We start from the raw sequence: 14,401 nt of genomic DNA, 5'->3' as shown, positions 1-14,401 counted from the left end.
TCTCTCTCTCTCTCTCTCTTCCATTCCCTCATCCTAGTTGTTCCTTCCCTTTGAGCAGTTTCTTTCCCTTTCACAGTATCAATTGTATCTTTCAGGCTTATTTACTATTTCACGTTTTTCCTCTAGGGAAATAATGTTTACACATACAGGTGTGGCTCACTTCACTTACGGTTATGGTCTGTAGTCATATCCATTTACCCATGAAAGCTTCAAGGTTATCTTTTATATAGCTTAATAATTCTCTATGGTATACAAATACCACATCTTTTTAGCCTATTCCTCAATTGATAAATATTTGGGTTGTTTATTAAATAACACATTTATCTTTATATTTGTATGGAAAATGATAAAACAAAATGTACTAGCAAAGTAATGAAAGGATAACAATATTTAATACATTACATGTTGCCATTCCCAAAGTAGTTACTCAGGATATGAGACATGGACATAATTGTTTCTCCATATTAACACAAACCTTATTTTAATGAACTAAGAGACACTAGTAGTATAACTGACTTGCATTCTTTCCCTTTTTCCTATTCTCCTTTCCCCTTTTACTCATCATTGTTCTTTTATCCTTATAAACAGTATTTTCCATTTCACAAAATCCATTGTACATTTTAGATCTCATCTATTCTTTCTGCTTCCAAACCAGGGAGATAATAGAATATTTATACATGTGAATCTGATTTATTTCAATTGTGTGTGTGTCTCAAGTTGCATCTATTTACAAAAGAAGTCTACAACTTATCATTCCTTGTGGCTCAGTAGTACTCTATTTTATAAAAATATTGCATTTTTTAAAAAATCTAATCCTCAGTGGATGGCATTTGTGCTGTTTTCAAGATTTAGCTATTACACATTGTGCTGCTTGGGGCTGGGGAGATGGCTCAGTAGAAAAAGTACTTCCCTGGCAAGTGCAAGGGTCTGAGTTCCATTCCCAGTTCCACCAAAAAAAAAAAAAAAAAAAAAAAAAAAAAAAATTGTGCTGTTATAAACACGGGTTCACATATATTGCTATTATAGAATATTTTTATTTTTTCCTAGAAGATACCCAGAAGAATAGATGTGTTTAATAGAACCTTGAATCCTAGAACCCTGAGGATTCTCCACAGTGACTGCCCCAGTGATTCCCCAACCTACTCTCCCACCAGCACTGGAGTAGGGCTCCTCTTCCCTCACATTCCAGCCAGCATTTGCTCTCAGCTGATCTTTTTTATGATAGTCATTCTTTCTGGGGTGAGACAGAATCTCAGTGTTGTTTTAATTTTCACCTCTCTCTTTCTTTTTTTTTTTTTTTTTTTTTCTAAGAACTGGGGATTGAACTCAGGCCCTTGAGCTTGCCAGGAAAGTGTTTATTCTACCGAGCTATCTCCCCAAGGCCCCAATTTGCATCTCTTGAATGATCAGTGATATTGAATACTTTTTGTTTATTTATTTGCCACTTGCATTTCTTCATCTGTGAAGCATATATTCATTTCAGATACCTGTTTTGGAAATGATCTTTGATTTGGGAAGTATGATTTTTTCAGTTCTTTATATGTTCTAGATGGAAGTCCTTTGTTTAAGGGCCAATTTGATATTTTTTTCCACTCTATGAGCTGTCTTTTTACTTTGTTGGTGATTATTTTTGCTGTGTAAAAGCTTTTTAATAAAACAAGTCCCCACTTGTTGATTCTCTGAAGTATTTTCTATGAAGTCTGGGTTTTGTTCATGAACTCTCTACCTACACCTATGCCTTCATACACAATTCAAAATAGTCTTTGAATGAGAATATATACACATATATATTCATTAAATGTTATCTGACACTGCTACTATTAATTATTTTAATATATCACAAAATTAATATTATATGTGATCCAACTGGAAGATTAACCAATTTCAACTATTCCTTGGCTCTTTCTTTTTTATTAATTTATTGAGAAACAAATGGTAATGAGACAGTTTCAAAACCAATTAGTAGGACAGTTTCAGTGTATTCTCACTTAATCTTCACAGATTATAAAGTAAAAAATACCATTACAATTTTAATATTGGTTATATTAAGGCTTAAATATAGTAAATAAACTTCCCACTGTCATTCCACTAGGGCATTTCAGAAGGAAATCTCAGATTATGTAGCTTATATTCTTAACATGAATATTACCTAGTTAATGATACAAACACAGTGATTAGATTACGGTTCTACAATATCTACATGTATCTGGAGTCATTAAACAAGTAAATTTTCCTGTTAAAAATAATAAATTATGAAAAAAACAAAAAAGAAAGCAATTAAAATTTATTGAAAGCAAGCAATATTCAGTTATTTGTCCAATCTTGCTAACTATATCTGTTAATCTGAGCCAAAGATTTTTAGAAAAGTCATAATATAACAACCATTGTTAATTTCCTGTTCTTGTTTTAAAAATCTAGCATATGTATTTTTGCACGTTATCATGTTTCTTCCTTTGTTTCTGCTTTTGTTTTACTCTTCAAGATAAAATAAAATAAAAATTTTAAAAAGAAAAAAAAATGTCCTCGAAAGTACTTTCTGTTTACTGGTCCACGCCAACAGCTCTGTCTGATTCCCATCATCCTTTTGATTCTTCTTCCTACCTACAGTCTTGACATTCTCCTTCTTCACATCAAAGTTAGAGAGCTTTGTAAGACCATAATTTGATAAGACTGGACACATTAGTATAATTCAAGAAAGTCTACCTAGGAATATTGCCCACTGGAAAACACTTGTGATTATCTCGTTCTAATAATTTCAATAAAATTGGTAATAAATCCGGTCTCATTGTGGAAAAGCAATTTTCATTTTTATATGTACAGATATGTTTAGAGGCTTTGCTCCTAGTCAGCGCTGGCTTTCATTTCCTGTTTGATACCAGGTTTCTATCTCTTGGCTGCATGTTTTCCTTCCAGGTGTCATAATTTTTTTAAATTGGACTATACTTCATAAATGTATGCAAATTTACCAGTTTCTCCATGCTACATCATCCATCAGTTTTGCATATTATTACTTAAGGCTTGAGGAAATAGTATGTCAACAAAGAACTTAAAATTAATCTTACTTATTCATATGTGAAAAGTTATTCTTATTGTCAGTCATCAGGTAGTGTAGAAGGCCGCAGTGACTACTTTGGTTATATAAGTGACCTCCTGGGCCTTGCACAACATATACTTTCTAGACTTGCCATATTAAATAGACTGTTTTGTAATTGTGAAATGTTTGAGTGTCTATATTGTTCCCTACAATAGCAGCAGCTCTATTCAGCCCCTAAAATGTAACAAGCAAGATGGAGGATAAGGAGTATTAATTTTATTCCATGTTTATTAACAAAGTAGCCACTTCTGCTTGAACCTGAAACATTTAAGGTGCTCAAATGTAGAAGCTGGGTGAAAAAAAAATATGTTTCCTATGGATTTCTTTCACTTTTCTGGAAAGTTGAATGATTCCATTTAGGATTTCTGGTAAAGAAACTTATAGTCTTTCCCTAAGACATTCCATTTATATTAGAACTAGTATTTTTTTTTTAATTTAAATCTTTCATTTTTTTACTTATTTGGTACAGCCTCACTATGCAGTTCAGATTCCTAGTAATCTCATGTTTTCAGCCTCCTAAACTGGGATTACAGTGTGCATCACCATGCCTGTTTTCAGTGAATACCACAATACTCCTGGAGTTCCGGGCCAGCACAGAATGTGGTACCTGCTATTGAACCCTGCGCCTTGTGCTTGTCACACAGGCACTTAAACTGTGGAGCTATTTCCCCAGCCAAAACTACTATTCTTTTCTATATTTTGTAATGGGTCATCAATTTGTACAATGTAAATATATCACAAATCTATCTCTAGCTCCAGTTTCCATCATGAAACAGGCTTAATTAAATCATTTCCACTCTCTAAATCCTAAACCTTGAGATCTTGGCCTTTGTGAACATGTATTTATATTTATTTAACACACAGCCCACTACAACAAAAATTATCTTGAACAATGATTATTGAAATAAAATTTATGTCAGGCATGGTGGCACATACCTGTAATCCCAGCACTCAGGAAGCTGAGGCAGGTGGATTGCTGTACGTCTTCAGTTCCATGGCTCAGTAACACCATAGGAATAGCAGTAGGCTGATGTTCAAAGGTTCATTACCTCTATCTGTAGTTATAAAGCTTTTTATTAAACTAGAAATTTCCCCTGCGTTTATCTATCTTTGTGAATATTTTTGGAGAAAAAGAAATTTCAAAAAAAAAGGGTTGTCAATGTCTGAGATGAATTAGAATAAGGACAATGGACAGATTGAAGATAAATTGTAGGCACTAAGGTTACCAAATGGGAGTTAATTAGAAGAATAATTTTTTCTGAAGATATAAAATATCTTGGATGAAGCTTTGAATTTCCTCACATAGTATGGAGAATATATTCGAGATTACTTTTCAGAGTTTAAGAAATGTGATTGTTCATTAACTAAAGTCTACTAATAAAGAACGTATTAATGAAGGATTAAAAAATAAAAGGAAAATAGTGACTAAGATTGAATGTAGAAAAGTAAAATGAACAAAAAAAATTATTACCAAACAGAGAGATTGAGAAAAATGTAAATAATACAAATATTTTTATTATGGTGGAAGAAACATTAGTGCATTTGCTGAGATGGGTTTTGATTTGGGTTTCAAAAACTTGTGTAGTGAAGAAAAAATTATATATACATATATATATATATATATATATATATATATATATATATATATATATATATATATATATATATATATATATACATATATACAGCTACGTTCTCTTAGTTCAATGAGAAGAAAGAACTGAAAATATCATATCAAAGTGATATATGCATAATCCTTAAGTTAATCCTTAAATCTCATTTTCCATTTGACTTTGTTATACATTTCAATTTTTATTTATTTTAATAGTTAATCCTTAAGTTCTCATTTTCCATTTGACTATGTTATACATTTCAATTTTTATTTATTTTTTGAATTCTTGCACTAGGGAGACAATATGGTATTTATACATGTGGGTCTGGTTTATTTCACTTATGAGTATATCATCAATTGCATCCACTTATATATGGAGGCTTTGAGTTTATTTTTCTTTAACTGAGTAACACTCAGTTATAAAAACACCACATCTTTTTCATTTATTCCTAAAATGAATGACATTGTTTCCAAGATTTGGCTGTCACAAATTGTGCTGCTATAAACATAGATATGCATATATCACTTTGATATGATATTTTCAGTTCTTTTAGAAAAATTCCCAGAAGAGGGATAGCTGGATTGACTGAGGTTTTCAGTCCTAGTTTCCTAAGGAGTCTCCACACTGATTTCCATAATGGTTGTACTAGTCTACATCCCCACCAGCAGTGGAGAAAGCCTCCTTTTTCCCCGCAGCCTCTCCAACATTTGTTGTTGGTTGATTTCTTTCTGATAGCCATTCTTTCTGGGATGAGATGGTATCTCAATGCTGTTTTAATTTGAATTTCATGCATGGCTAGTGATGTGGAGCATTTTTTTCATGTATTTATTTGCTTCTTGTATTTCTTCTTCTGAGAAGTATATGTTCATCTCAGATGCCCATTCTGGTTTGGGTATTTAAATTTTGGATCCCTAATATTTTTTAGTTCTTTATAAATTCTAGTGAAAATACCTTTGCTGAGTACTTATTAGTTAATTTTTTTCCCAAATTTGTGGTTTGTCTTTGCACTCTATAAGTAATTTCTTTTGACATACAAAAACTTCTCAGTAAGAGGAGGTCCCAGTTGCTAATTCTTTCAAGTATTTTCCATGAAGTTCGATTTTTGTTCATGAACTGTTTGCCTACTCCTATGTCTTCAAGATTTCTGCCTAATTTCGCTTCCAAGAGATTTAATGTTTGTGTTATAATGTTTAGATCTTTCACCCATTTTTATTTTAGGTCAGTGCATGATGATAGACCTGGATCAAGTTTTAGTTGTTGACATGTAGAGAGCCAATTTTTCCTGCACCATTTGTTAAAGAGACTATCTTTCTTCCAATAAGCATATTTGGCCCCTTTGTCAAAGAAAAGAAGGCTGAGATTATTTGTAATTTCATCTACATCTTCTTATCTATTCCACTGATCCTCAGGTCTATTTTTTGCCAATACCATGCGGATTTTCTCACAGTAGCTTTGTAGTATAAATCCACATCAGGAATTCTAATGCCTCCTGCCTTGTCTTTGTTGCCCAGGATTGCCTTTGCTATTCTAGATCATTTCTGGTTCCAAATAAATTTTAGGAATGATTTCTCTAGGTCTGTGAGGTATGCTGGTGGTATTTTGATAGGGATTGTATTAAATCTGTATAACAATTTTGGGAATATGGCCATGTTTCTAAAGTTGTTTCTTCCTATGTAGGGGCAAGGAATATCTTTCCATTTTCTGAAATCCTCTATGATCTCCTTTTTCAGAATATTGTAATTTTCATTGAATAGAACTTTTACTCATGTAGTTAGATTAATTCCTAAGTATTTCATTTTCCACAGTGTTATTGTAAAATGTATTGTGTGTCTAATTTCCCTCTCAATGCGTTTGTTTTCTGTGTAGAGGAATGCTATTGACTTTTGGGTATTGACTTTGTATCCTGCTATGCTACTGAATTTGTGTATTAATTCTAATAGTTTCTTGGTGGAGTTTTTTGGGTCTTCCAATTAGAGTATCATGTTATTTGCAAATAATGATAGTATATCTTCTTCTTTATGTATTCTTATTTCTTTTATTTCTGTCTTGTCTAATAGCTCTAGCTAATGATGCTAGAACTTTATTGAATAAGAGTGGTGATAGAGGACATCATTGCCTTGTACCAGATCTGAAAGTAAAAGATTTCAGTTTTTCCTATTTAGAATTATGTTAGTACTTGGATTGTCATAGATGGCTTTTATCAGATTGAGGTAGAGGCCATCTATTCCAATTTTCTGCAGGACTTTGAACATGAATGGGTGTTGTCCTTTGTCAGAAGCCTTTTCTGCATCAATTGAGATGATCATGTGTTTTTTGGATTTGACTCTATTGGTATAGTATGTTACATTTATAGATTTGCATATGTTGAACCATACTTGCATCCCTGGGGTGAATCCTACCTGGTCATGGCATATGATCTTCTTAATTATTTGTTGTAGTCTCTTTGCCAGGATTTTATTGAGGATTTTTAAATCTATGTTCATGGGGGAGATTGGTCTGTAATTCTGTTTTTAATTGCATCATTGTCTGGTTTTGCTATCAGTATAATGCTTGCCCCAGGATTAATTTTTGGAAAATTGTTTACTTTTCAATTTCATTGAACACTCTGAGGAGTACTGGCCTTATATCTTCTGAAAATTTCTTGTAGAATTCAGCTGTGAATCTATCAGGACATGGACTTTTCTTTGTCAATATGCTTTTATTACATTTTGAATTTCATTGATTTTGTTCGGTTATTGAGAGTTGTTATATCTTTTTAATTCAGTTTGATAATTTGTACCTTTCTAGGAATCTGTCCATTTTTTCTGTGTCTTCTATTCTGTGGGAGTAAAGATTCTCAAAATAGCTATTGATGGTCTTCTGAATTTTCAAAGAGTGTGATAATTTCACTCTTCTCATTCTTTATTGCTTTGAGTTTTTTTTTTCCTCTTTTTGACAAAGGTAGCTAGGTGCTTATCGATTTTATTCAATCATATAGCAGGCCAAATAAGTCAATGTATTAAAGTGCCTGCTTAGGCAGACCCAGAGTCATTTGATTGATCCCTGTGCCTGCAGTGCCGGCCCTAACCCCAGAGTGCACTGTGGAGGTGGTTGAGACTAGGCATGGTGGTATGCACCTGTAACCCCAGCATTTGTGAGCCTTGTAAACAGGAGGATCACTATGAGATTATCTATGCAGTGAGACCCTATACACCCTGTACTCCCTGTCCTAAACACACATACACAAAAAAGTAAATAAATAATTTAAAAATTTATTCAGTCTTTCAAAGAACCAGCTCTTTGATTCATTCTTGGTATTGCTTTCTTTGTATCAACTGCGTGAATTTCTGCTATAATCTGTATAATTATCTCCTCTCTTGGGGCTCAGAGTTCGGTTTGCTCTTGGTTTTCTTCTTCTTTTTCTTCATGTTTGAGGTGCATATTAAGGTATTAATTTGTTCCCATTCTGTTTTCCTAATGTGTGCATTTACATTTATAAATTTCTGTCTAAGAAGTGTTTTATTCCATTCCAAAAAGTCCAATAAGTTATTCTTGAATTTTCATTGCATTGTAGATATTCTTCAATCTCTTATTTAATTTCATCTGTAACCCTTTGGTTGCTGTGGAGGGTAATGTTTAATTTGCATATATTTATGTGGGTTTTGTGGTTTCCTTTGTAATTTATTTCTAGTTTCAGTGCACTGTGGTCAGATAATACACATAGGATAATTTCTGTTTCCTTGTGTATACTTAATCATGAACTATGGAGTAGAAAGTGGTCTATTTTAGAAAATATCCCATGTAAAGCTGAAAAATATCGGTATTCAGCTGTGGTTGGGTGGAACCCTCTGTATATGTCCACTAAGATCATTTGTTCCAAGCTCTGGTTCAGTTCTGCTACTTCTTTGCTAATTTTTTGTCTGCTTGACCAATCATTTTGGGATAAGGGCACATTAATGTCCCCTGTTAAGATTGTAGTATTAAAAAAAAAAAAGGCCAGGAAGATGGCTCAGTAGAATAAGTGCTTGCCTGGCAAGCACAAGGCCCTGAGTTCAATTCCCGGTTCCAATAAAAAAAAAAAGATTGTAGTATTGAATATTAGATTTTTGATGTCCATTAAGATTTGTCTTGCATAGTTGGGTGCTCCCATGCTTGGTGCCTACATATTTATTAATATTACCTCTTCCTCCTGAATATTGCCCCTAAGCAGTATATAGTGGTCTACTTTATTTAGTATGATCACTCTTGATTTGAAGATTCGACTGTCTGTGAACAGGATTGCTACCCCTGCTTTTTTCTGAGTTGCTGAGGTATAGAATATTGTTTTCCATTCTTTGACTTTCAGCCTATGAATTATTTTATGATTTAACTGTGTTGCTGTATAATTATATAATATATTGTTGGATTTTGCTTCCTAATACACTGTGCCAGTCTATTTCCTTTAATTGGTGGTCATGATTGACTTGTATTGACTTATAATTAACATGTTATTTACCTGCTGTTGCATACCTCTTTTTCCCTGGGTTTAATCGTTTGCCCTATTGGCTGAATTCTTTCCATTTCATTCATAAATTTGTGGTCATTTTGGTCCCTCTCTAGAATATTGTTAAGTAGTCTGCGTAGGGTTGGCTCTGTGATCATGAAATTCTTTAGTTGTACGTTGTCATGGAAGTATTTTACTCCTCCATTAAACTTGAAAGAGAGTTTTGCAGAGTATAGCAGTCTGGGCTGGAATTTGTTTTCTTCGATGACCTGAAGGACTTTGCTGCATCCTTTTTTTTTTTCCAGAACTGGAGATTGAAATCAGGCCCCTGAGCTTGCCAGGCAAACACTTATTCCACTGAGACATCTCTCTGGCCCCTCCATTCTCTTCTTGACTTGATGTTTTGTGAAGAGAAATCTGCCATTATTCTAACGGGTTTTCCTTTAAATATGATCTGTTTCTTTTCTCTAGTGGCTTTCAATATATTGTTCTTGAGATGGATTTCTAGGATCTTGATTATATGTCTGGGTTTGTTTTTATTATTTAATGTTATTTGGAGGTCTCTATGATTTGGTCACCTGAATGTCACATTGTTTCCCCATATTTGGGAAGTTTTCTGCTATCACTTCTGTCCATATTCTTTTTATGTCATTTTTATTGACTTTTTCTTATTGATGCCTATTAGTCTCACATTGTTCATCTTTGCATCATCATGTAAATGTTGAATTATTTTTTCCTGAATCCTAGTTGTTTTTAAGAGATCTTTTCTTACCTTTTCACTATCTTCAATTGTGTTTGAAGGTCTGAAAGTCTACCTTCACTTTCATTCAAATGGTTTTGCCAGCTTGTGGTTGACTTTTTAATTTCCTGTACATCTCTTTGAATCTTCTGCATGAATTCTATTTCTTTGCTATACTGCTCATTCAAGGTTTCCATCATTTTTTATTGTCTATATTTTATCAATGTTTTCTTTGGAAGCACTTAGTAATTATTTCATTATAGTTATTTCTTTTTTTACTTTAGATATTATTTCTGATCTGATTTCCTCTATACTTTTCTTCAGTTGTTTCTTTACTTCAGATGCTGTTATTTCTGAGGTTTCAGGTGTGTTAAATTACCAATTTCTTCAATGCCTGTGTGTCCTATATTTGTTCTGTGTGGGCTTGAGGCCTAAGAATGCATTTTTCTCCTTTTGTTTTTCATTTTATATAGCACTGTCTTCTGATCTTTAGAGTGGAGTTTTGGTGCACTTATCACCCTAGCATGTTCTGATATTATTACCCAAGAGACATTATGTGGTTAAGGTATTTACAGTTTTGTATTACAGAACTATAATTAGCAACACTAATAGTGAGATTTAGCAGTTGAAAGACTTTTGTATCTAATGGATTTGTATTTTAGACACTAACAGCAAACATTATGACTATATAACTAAGCAGACATTATATTGGAAATTTATACTTAAATTAGTTCCCCTAAGTTCTACTTGATCACCTCCCCTAGTTCACCCTGGTCACCTGTTGCCCTCTCTCTCAATCAAGAGAGAAAGAGAGAGGATGCTGTCATAGATCTGGTTCTAGCAAAATGTCTCAGCTTACCAGGTCTAGATCTACCAAGCTCAGGTGTGCATGGCTCGTGTCTGGCTTCTGTGCTCCACTTCTTCCTGCTGGAAGTGAGCCCACTGTGCCCATCTGGCAAGATGTTGTGCTCCTGGATTATTTGGGTAGGTCTTGTCCCTTACCTCCCTGCAGGGAGTTCTGCTGCAGGGTTGCACACCAGGGCTGTCTGATGGAGTAGGATCTGGCGAGAGTGGAAGGTCCTGCACACACACCAGGCCTGGGGGCTGAGTCTGATTTCAGAAGTTTTCTAAACTGTAGTTCATAGAAATGTTGAGAGTATTAGATGGAACACTACATGTGAATTATTCATCATACTATATGATATATGAGTAAGAATCTGAATTATATACTGTATTTATTTAAAATTTTTATTGTCCTTCTAGCAATTCAGAAAAAAATTAAATTATGAAAAATATTTTTCCTTTCTCCAGCAATTAAATGAAGGACAAAATTAGAAATGTTGGTGTGGATTTGTGCTTGTGCTACCACTAAAATCATATATAATGTGAAGAAGAAGATATGCAGCATAAAAATATTAAAAGTAACTGCAACATGGCACTTAAGTGTATTGAATTAACAATGTTTCACAAGATCCAAAAGCGGTAGTATATGAGCATTCTCAGGAAACATAGGACACAAGGGCATTCTATGTGTTAGCAATTAAAATACATTATTTGGGGAAGGAAATGCAAAAAACTACATTTATGGTAAAAACCATATTGCTTGTAAATTATTGGGAAGATAAAAAATGTAAACTCAAAAGCAGCAGTAAACAATAGAGGAGAAAAAATAGAACTATGACAAAAACAAGATAATTCCACTGAGTCATCTCCCTGGCCCCCTAAAAAGAACAGAAAATGTTGGTAAGGTTGAACAGGTATCTGTGTAGAGGAATACTGAAAGAAAAAATTTGATGAAAGTGATCAGTCTTGGAGACAACGAAAAACAGAAACAGAAAAGGTTTTCTTTTTTGTATTTTTTTTTTTTAGGACAAAGTGTACAGTGTCTCATTGTGCAGATGGGATTTGTAGTGATCCTCCTGTTTACAGCCTCCCAAGTGCCTCCACACCCAATCTCAATTGCCCTCTTAGCACGCCCCAAGGGTGGGGCCAGCACAGCAGGCCAGGGGATCAAACTCCCAGCCTCTGAGTCAACAAGAGGACTGTGTGCTGAAATTATGCCACTGCAACTGGGTAAATTGCTTTCTTTCAAAAAAAAGTTAGAATTTTACATTCTAACTCTCTTAAGTGATGTTCATGTGCTGGTGATAAAGTCTTTTAAATTATTTTATTTTAACATGATACAAGTAGATATTAATAAAGAAAATATTAAAAATCTTGTTTCAATGAAAAAAGACACAGAATTACATAACAAATAACAAATAATAACAGTTAATACCTTGTGTCTCATCTTAAAAAAAAAAAGCCCAAAATGTTAGTCAAAGTTCACCTGAAAGATAAACGAAGATTTTCTTTTTAAAGAAGACACAAATATTTGTTTCAAATATATTTAACATGTATGTGAATTTGTTAAATTTATATTTCTACAGTTTTTTTGTTTGTTGACAAAGTTGTTTTTTAAATGCTATGAGCATAGCATTTATAAATCAAACTTTCCTTTGATATTACTCGAGTATGCCAAATTAGCCTATAACTTATGATGTTCATAGATAGGTAGAATTGGTTAAATGCATCACTGGGATCTTAAAATAACTTTGTTTACTGACACATTAATCTTGGGTTTTACCTCTCTGTAGGCCTATGTCTATGACTTTTGTGTTTGTATTGTTGGCAAAGAGAGAATTACGAATTAGAGATAAAATAAAAAGCAAGGACTGATAAAAAACAAAAAAAAAGATAAGTACATTAAAATGATGAAATGTAATATTTTAGTCTTCTTAATAAAGGTCTATTCTTTTGGAGGTTAAAAATAGAAATATTCTGAGGAGAGAGCTCAGTGCTCTAAGCACCTGCCTCGACAAGCACAGGGACTGCTGTTGATACCCAGCACCACATGCCACGCAGGTCCTGCCCCCCAGGTGTGCTGAGCTGGCCAGGGTCCTGGTGTAGTTCTTGTATCTATAATCCCAGTGCTAGGGAGGCTGAAAACAGGAGGATCACTTTGAGTCTGAGCTGTGTAGTGAGCCCCTGCACCAAATACATGAAAATATCATAATAAATAAAAGGAAAAATAAAATAGAAATATCAATGTCAGCATTTCAAACATTTTACATGAACATCCTTAAATAAAATTATTATTGGAAAAACTCAAGGAAATAAATATGGAATTAGTCTCTTTAACTGATGATAATTGATGGGGTAACCTTCTGTTTTAGCTTGGAACCAAATGGAAGCCAAACATTTCTCATGAAATGTGATTTGGATTACTTAACATTTCAGGAGTACTTGAACAGCAACAGTGTTATGATTTTACTTTTTAGATAAAAACAAAATATGATAAATTCTCAAATTTTCAAAATAAGACATGGATTGGAAGTATTAATCTAGATAAATGCGCAATAATGGTAAATTTAGATGGATCATAGTAAAGACACGTGAACTACATATTTCATGTTAGTGTCTATAGATTTACTATTCTCTACTCATTAAATTAATTGCAGTAATCACTTCATAGCTAGCTTCTCCAATGTTTTTCTCTGTCTCTGCGTTCCACACAATAGGTATTTTCAAACATTTTCCCTACACAAAATGAAGCAAAAGATCATATGGGCAGTTCACTCCTGTGATGCTGAGTGAGAGAAAAAATGTGGTGGAGAGAAAGATTTAGGATAAATACTAGGATACAAGCTGTGAGCAAAAAAAGGAGAATTGCTGTTTTCTAAGTACTTTAATGATGTTCACAAGATGAAATAATTTTATGACTATTTAGAAGTACTTGTAGCATATATATTTTGCAGATGAAACCACATTTTATGATGCTGAAAGTTTATTCTTGTGATATTTTGTTAGTTTATTCAGGTTCTATAATCATAAATATCTCTGGTTGAAACCATATTTGTTTCTGCTGGGACCTCACCTAAGAGCACACTTTTACTTGAATTCCTAGGTCACTGCAGTGAAGAGATGCAAAAGAACAGCATCTTTACCTAGAATGCTGAAATGAAGCTCTCAGAGGCTTACAGAAGCATGACACTGACTGTGCAAAGCCTGGAGTTGTAATTACTGAGAAAATAACCTGTCAGGATGGGATGATGTATTTGCATTAGGAAATCAAAGTGAGGAAGAAATGTGATTTCAGTAAAGATTTTGAGACACCCCCATGAATTAATCTGCTAACTAAAAATTTAACACTCATTTTGTCTTAGTGGTCTTGTGTTTTCTTATAGAAACTGGAATATCTGAGTTTGTAGTAGAAGCTGGTAACAAATACAAGATTTGGGCCAGCCAGAGAGCTCAGCAGACTAAAGCTCCTGCTTAGGCAGAGTACAGTGGCCGAGATTCGATACCTGTGTTGCCGTGCCAGCCCGCCCCACAAGGCTCACTGAGAAAGCGATTGAGACTAGGCATGATGGTACACACTTGTAATCCCAACCCTTGGGAGGCAGAAAGCAGGAGGATCACTACAAGTTCAATCTACATAATGAGACCCTGTA

This window comes from Octodon degus, unplaced genomic scaffold (genome assembly GCF_000260255.1).
Source record: "Octodon degus isolate 3935 unplaced genomic scaffold, OctDeg1.0 scaffold00106, whole genome shotgun sequence".
NCBI lineage: Eukaryota > Metazoa > Chordata > Mammalia > Rodentia > Octodontidae > Octodon > Octodon degus.
Note: the sequence above shows the minus strand (reverse complement) of the source record.